Here is a 6,253-nt window from a genome sequence, read left to right as displayed (position 1 = left end):
ACACGACGAGTTTATGATTCATCTTGGCTTTGGTGTGTCGTTGTTGAGTTTCAGCTCAGATGAAATGAAGTTGGAGCAACTACAAAGAAACTTTTGCTAAATCCTAGAAGTGATTTGAATTTCTATTTATTTTTCCCAAATAAAATTATATTTGTTTTTTTCCTTCTCGTTGGTTTTGTTTCTCTTATTTTATAATCTTAATAATGCGGTGACTGTGCATTTTCTTTACTTAAGCCCTTTAGAGTTTTTTGTAGCCATTTACACTGCCTTTCCAGTTTGATTTCTGCTCTTGTCTTTTGTTTTAAATGTACATTTATTTATTTGGGGGGTGGGAGGCGAGCGGGGGCGGAGCAGAGAGAGAGGGAGAGAGTATCCCAAGCTGCATTGACAGGATAGAGCCTATGTGGAGCACTGTCCTACAAACTGCGAGATCATGACCTGAGCCGAAATCAAGAGTCAGACACCCAACCAACTGAGCCACCCAGGTGCTGCTCTGCTCTTGTCTTAATGCCTTTCTGCTCTTTTTATTTTCTTTTATTTAAAGTTTATATTATTAGTCCTCTCTACACCCAAATTGGGGCTTGAACTCACAATCCTGAGATCAAGAGTTGCATGCTCTTCCCACTGAGCCAACCAGCCCCCCACCCTGCCTTCCGCTCTTTCTAGATTTGCTTTGCTTATATACTATCATTCACTATCCACAGAGCTCTTACAACGTGCTAGTCATTGTACGAGGAAGGACAGTAATATTAAGGAAGACAGACTGTTGTCCTTGAGTTGGAAATTATATTTCTATTTCTATATCTATATCTAAAAGTCTCTTTTCGATGTTTCTTTCATCTGTTTTTTAAGACCTCTTAATACAAATAATTCTGTTGATTTGATATTCTATGTACAATGGTTGTTAAGAATATTTTTTAAACCAGTGACCTTAAAATAGATATTCATACCACTTGAGTTTCACAAAGCCTTCCCATGGATTTCAAGTATGCAGAGGACAGTAGTTTTTAGAGAATTTATTCCTAAATTTCTCTGCTCAAATATGTACTTCCTTCTAAAACTGAGTTGTTTGTTGTCAAGGTAGGACTTTGCAGTTTTTTCTTTTTAGCCTCTCATAACTGCCATTCTTCCTCTTTACAAAAGAAAAGTTTATTATTAATTAATTTATTTATTTTTAATTTTTTAACATTTTACTTACTTTTGAAAGAGAGCAAGGGAGGGGCAGAGAGAGGGGCAGAGAGAGAGGGAGACAGAGGATTGGAAGCAGGCTCAGTGCTGACAGCAGAGAGCCTGATGTGGGACTCAAACCTCTGAACCATGAGATCATGACCTGAGCCCAAGTTGGATGCTCAACTGACTGAGCCACCCAGGCACCCCAGAAACATTTATTTTTTATCCATTCTGTTTTTATAACAGTGCATTCCCTAGAGTATAGGAAAATCTCGAAGGCATCAAATAAAGGGACATTTTGAAATATCAGTCCCTGAAAAGCCTACTCAAACTAAGATATAAACTTGCATCTTATTTATATATCTGCATGACTTTAAGTCAGGAGATAAAAACATCAGTGTTTACTTTCCACAGATCAACCTTAAACTTTAAGTAAAACATTTTTCTGGGGCTCCTCGGTGTCTTAGTTGGTTAAGTGGCTGAATCTTTGTCTTGGCTCAGGTTGTGATCTCTAGGGTCATGATCTCACCGTTCGTGAGGTCAAGCCCCACTTCAGGCTCTGCACTGATTATGGGGAGCCTGCTTGGGGTTCATTCTCTCTCTCTCCCTCCCTCTGTCTCATAAATAAATAAATAACTCTTGGAGCACCTGGGCGGCTCAGTCAATTGAGCACCCAGCTCTTGGTTTCAGCTCAGGTCATGATCTTGAAGTCTGAGTTCATGTCCCTCTTTTGCTAAATAAATAAATAACACCAAAAACTCTTAAATAAAAGATTTGTGTGATTATTAGGAGATATATTTTTATTAGCTTTGCCAAGGCTACTAGCAAGTTTAAATCTGTTTTCTTCTTTTTATTTATTTTGGGGGGAGAGAAAGCATGCACACGCAAATGGGGGAGGGGTAGAGAGAGAGGGATGGAGACAGAGGTTCCGAAGCAGGCTCTGCACTGTCAGTGTAGAGCCTGATGCAGGGCTTGAACCCACAAACTGTGAAATCACAACCTGAGCCAAAGTCTGACTCTCAGCCAACTGAGCCACCCATGTGCTTCCATAAATCCCATTTTTTTTTAACTTTGAGAGTTTATTGTTTAGTAGAAAAAAGAATTACTTCTTTGCTTTCTATCTATTCCTACCATAGAGAGTTGTGTTTCAGTGCCTGTAGATTATTAATATTCTATAAATACACATATAATTATAAATATACATATTGTAAGCCCCATGCTTGCTTGATTGCCTTTTTTGCTATTGATTTCCGGTGAGCTCTGCCTCATCCCAGTACCATAGATACATGATCTAATTTTTTTTTTTAAAAGAGCCTTCATCTAGGGCACCTGCCTGGCTCATTCAGTAGAGCAAGGGACTCTTGATCTCTGGGTCATGAATTCAAGCCCCACTCTGGGTGTAGAGCTTACTTTAAAAAAAAAAACACAGCATCAATCTCATTAAGAGATACATATCCATAAAATTTTACTTTTAGCGAAATATGTATTTGTTTTGCTCAACTCTGTGGTAATACTAATTGTAATTAATCAAGCCAGGAGAAATTTAAAGCATTTTTAAGAGTCTTGTGTTCACGGAAAGTTTCAAAACAATGCAAATTAATATGCATATCTTTATTGCAGAGAAATAGGACATGGTGAACTTTTTTTTTTTAAGTTTTTATTTATTTTGAGAGAGAGAGTATATGAGCAGGGAGGGGCAGAGAGAGAGAATTCCAAACAGGCTCCATGCTGTCAGCACAGAACCGGATGCCGGGCTGGAAGTCATGAAACTGTGAGAACAGGACCTGAGCTGAAATCAAGAGTCAGACACTTAATTGATTGAGTGACCCATGTGCCCCAGGACAAGGTGAACTTTAAGCATAAAAATATGATAACATTATGAGAGAAGTGGAATTATTTCTTTTTATGGAGATGATGGATATCAAATAGCTATGGCAGTTAGACTCTAGTAGACAAGTTTAAGAGTAATGGAATAATTTTATTTAAAAATGGCAATATTTACTTATTTTTAAATGTTTGTTTATTTTGAGAGAGAGAGAATCTGCGGAGGGAAGGAGCAGAGAGAGAGAGAATCCCAAGCAGGCTCTGCTCAGTGCAGAGCCTGATTTGGGGCTTAATCCCATGAACTATGCGATCGTAACCTGAGCTGAAATTAAGAATTATAGGCTTGACCGACTGAGCCACCCAGATGCACCTGAGAATGGCAATATTTATAATACTGAAATAAGATTCTTTGCTATAACTGTTGAAACCTATGATGAAAAATTTTGATGCCCAGGTAACTGGTTAAACAGTATTTCTCTGTGTATCTGTGAAGGTATTTCCAGAAGAGATTAGCATTCGGATTGGTGAACTGAGTAAAGCGGGAGGTCCTTCCCAGTGGGTTGGGCCTCATCCAATCCTCTAACAGCTTTGAAGAACAAAAGGCAAAGGAAGGTTGAGCTCCGCCTCTGCCTAACGGTTGGACTGGGATGTCAGTCTTCTCCTGCCCTCAGTGTTGCTAGTTCTTAGTTCTTACCCAGACTGCAATCCTGCAGTCTTCACCATTGGCCCTTCAGCTTTTGGGCCTTTGAACTATGCCACTGGCTTTCCTGTGTCCCCAGTTTGTAGATGGCAGACCGTGGAACTTCTCAGTATCTGTAAATCAGTCTCCTCCCCACCTCCACTCCTTTTTATGTGTGTGTATAAAATCTACCAGTTCTCTTTCTCTGGAGAACCCAGACGAATAGAACTGGTGTCACCAGAACCTGAGTTTGGAGCTGTTCTCTGGGACTGGAAATCAGATCTGTCACGAGTGCACATTTTAGCTGGATTAGACTGCAGGGGCATTGCAGCTGGTGCTCAGACTCTCCGGGGAGGGACGCAGCCGGACAGGTGCCCGTGGCCTGGCCCCGCAGGTGAGGGGGCGTAGTGGGGCTAACTTACCTCCTGCCAAGGAGGCACAGCACGTGGCGGGGCCAGCTGAGGGGAGCGTGGGCCATGGGCTGCTGCTCCTGCTGCTGCTGGAGCTGCCGTCTTGACAGGAACTGGAGGGAAGAGTCTTTTTTCTCATCCTGTCTCCAGGTTCCACCCAGGCTTCCCTTTTGCAGGACCTAACCAGGATAGAGCGGGCTTGGAAATTATGATTTACACATGAAAACAGAGCTGAGAGTTTGGAAAGGTGTGTCTGGAGCCGAGAGACAGTAAATAGCAGAATCTATCCTTTTTGTCAGTCATTATCCTTTTACATTTTCTGTCTAACAACGTTGACATCTTTCTGCTTTTGCCTAGCAAGATACAACCAGCCCTTTTACAAAGATATTTCCATCTTCTTCCTTAAAAGAGAGGCTCACAGTCCCCAACAGTCATCATAGCCATCTCTGTGTGGTGTTCTTTTCTTTTCTTTTTTAAAAATTAATGTTAATTCACATCCAAGTTAGCATATAGTGCAATAATGATTTCAGGAGTAGAATCCAGTGATTTCATCCACTACATGTAACACCCAGTGCTGATCCCAAGTGCCCGTCATAATGCCCCTTGCCCGTTGAGCCCACCCTCCAGCAGTGCTCAGTTTTTACTTTGTATTTAAGAGTCTCTTTTGTTTTGTCCCCCTCCCTGTTTTTGTATTTTGTTTCCCTTCCTTTACGTTCGTTCATCTGTTAAGTTGTGATGTTATTTTCTATTACTGAATCCCATCTGGATATTCTTTAACATAAAGACTAAATTATACAGTTAATAATAGTCCTTATGAAAAACAAAGAGGGGTGATGGGGGATTCTGGGTGGCTCAGTCGGGTAAGTGTCCATCGTCAGCTCAGGTCATGATCTCATGTTTCGTGAGTTCAAGCCCCGTGTTGGGCTTTGTGCTGACAGCACGAAGCCTGGAGCCCACTTGGGAGTTCTGTGTCTCTCCCTTTCTGCCCCTACCCCGCTCCTGCTGACACTCTGTCCCTCTCAAAAATAAACAAACACTAAAAAAAAAGGGGGGGTGATGAAGGGGAGGGGAAATCAGTAAATATATGTTAATATATATGTAACACCAAAGAAGAAAATTTCCGTAACTGTTACAGTCCTGTGTGTTCACATCTGTCATACACTGTGTCTTCCCTTTACCCTCAGTGGGCACCACAGCCAGGCAAGTTCTTCTCCTGGTGGAGGGGATCCACAGTCTCATTCCCAAAGGGTCTAAACCTTTGTGGTCTAATGTGTTGCTGTGGGTTTTTTTTTTTTTTAAACTTTTACTACCGGATTTGAGAGTACACAGTGGTACCTCAAAGAAGTCCGTGGGCTCCGGACATAAGTCCTCTCTGACTCAAATGTTAGAACAGCCACTGAATTTTGCCTTTAGTAATTGGGAGCATTGGTCCAGCAGAAACAATGACCCTTCCTTTGTTATTTCAGCAGCACGTGAAGCTCCACGTGGCAAATGAAGGTCTCATCCTTCCAATTCACCAGAGCCATTGCTGGGACCTCTCTGGGAAGCATTTCTCCTTGGGGAATTAAAACCTCTAAACCTGCAACAGTTTCAGGGATTGGGAACACATTTGGGGGATTGTAATGACCTGTAATCACTTCTACCCTTTGGTCCATGTTTTCTGGCTATGGGAGAAAAAATACCCTTTATTATTCTCTGGTCCCAAGAACAGCCCACATTTTATAGAATGGTGCTCTAACCTTTCAGGGTGCTGTTTCCCAGCTGGAACTGTGGCTGAATCTTCAGCAGGCTGTTTTCAGCTCTGCTGCTTCTGAGGAATGTCATACCTGGCAAGACCAACATACTCCATGGGAATGACCTTATTGGTATACTTTTTTAGCTGAGAAATGAGTTCCTTGATCAGAAGCAATGTTGTGTAAAACATCCCTCAGTCAACAGAGAGCCCTCATATTTATCTGTTGCTTCATAACAGAATGCTTCAAAACTTAACAGCCTAAAACAGCAAACGTTCGTTCATAATTTTCGTTTGTCAGGAATATCACTTAGCTGGGTGGGTCTGGCTCATTATGAGTTGCTGTCAAGCCAAGCCACTGGGTGGAGCTACAGTCGTTCCAAGACTTGAATAGAGTTGAGTATCCACTTCCAACCTCAGTCATGGTTGTTGGCAGGC

The sequence above is a fragment of the Suricata suricatta genome, chromosome 8, assembly GCF_006229205.1.
Source record: "Suricata suricatta isolate VVHF042 chromosome 8, meerkat_22Aug2017_6uvM2_HiC, whole genome shotgun sequence".
Lineage (NCBI taxonomy): Eukaryota > Metazoa > Chordata > Mammalia > Carnivora > Herpestidae > Suricata > Suricata suricatta.
Note: the sequence above shows the minus strand (reverse complement) of the source record.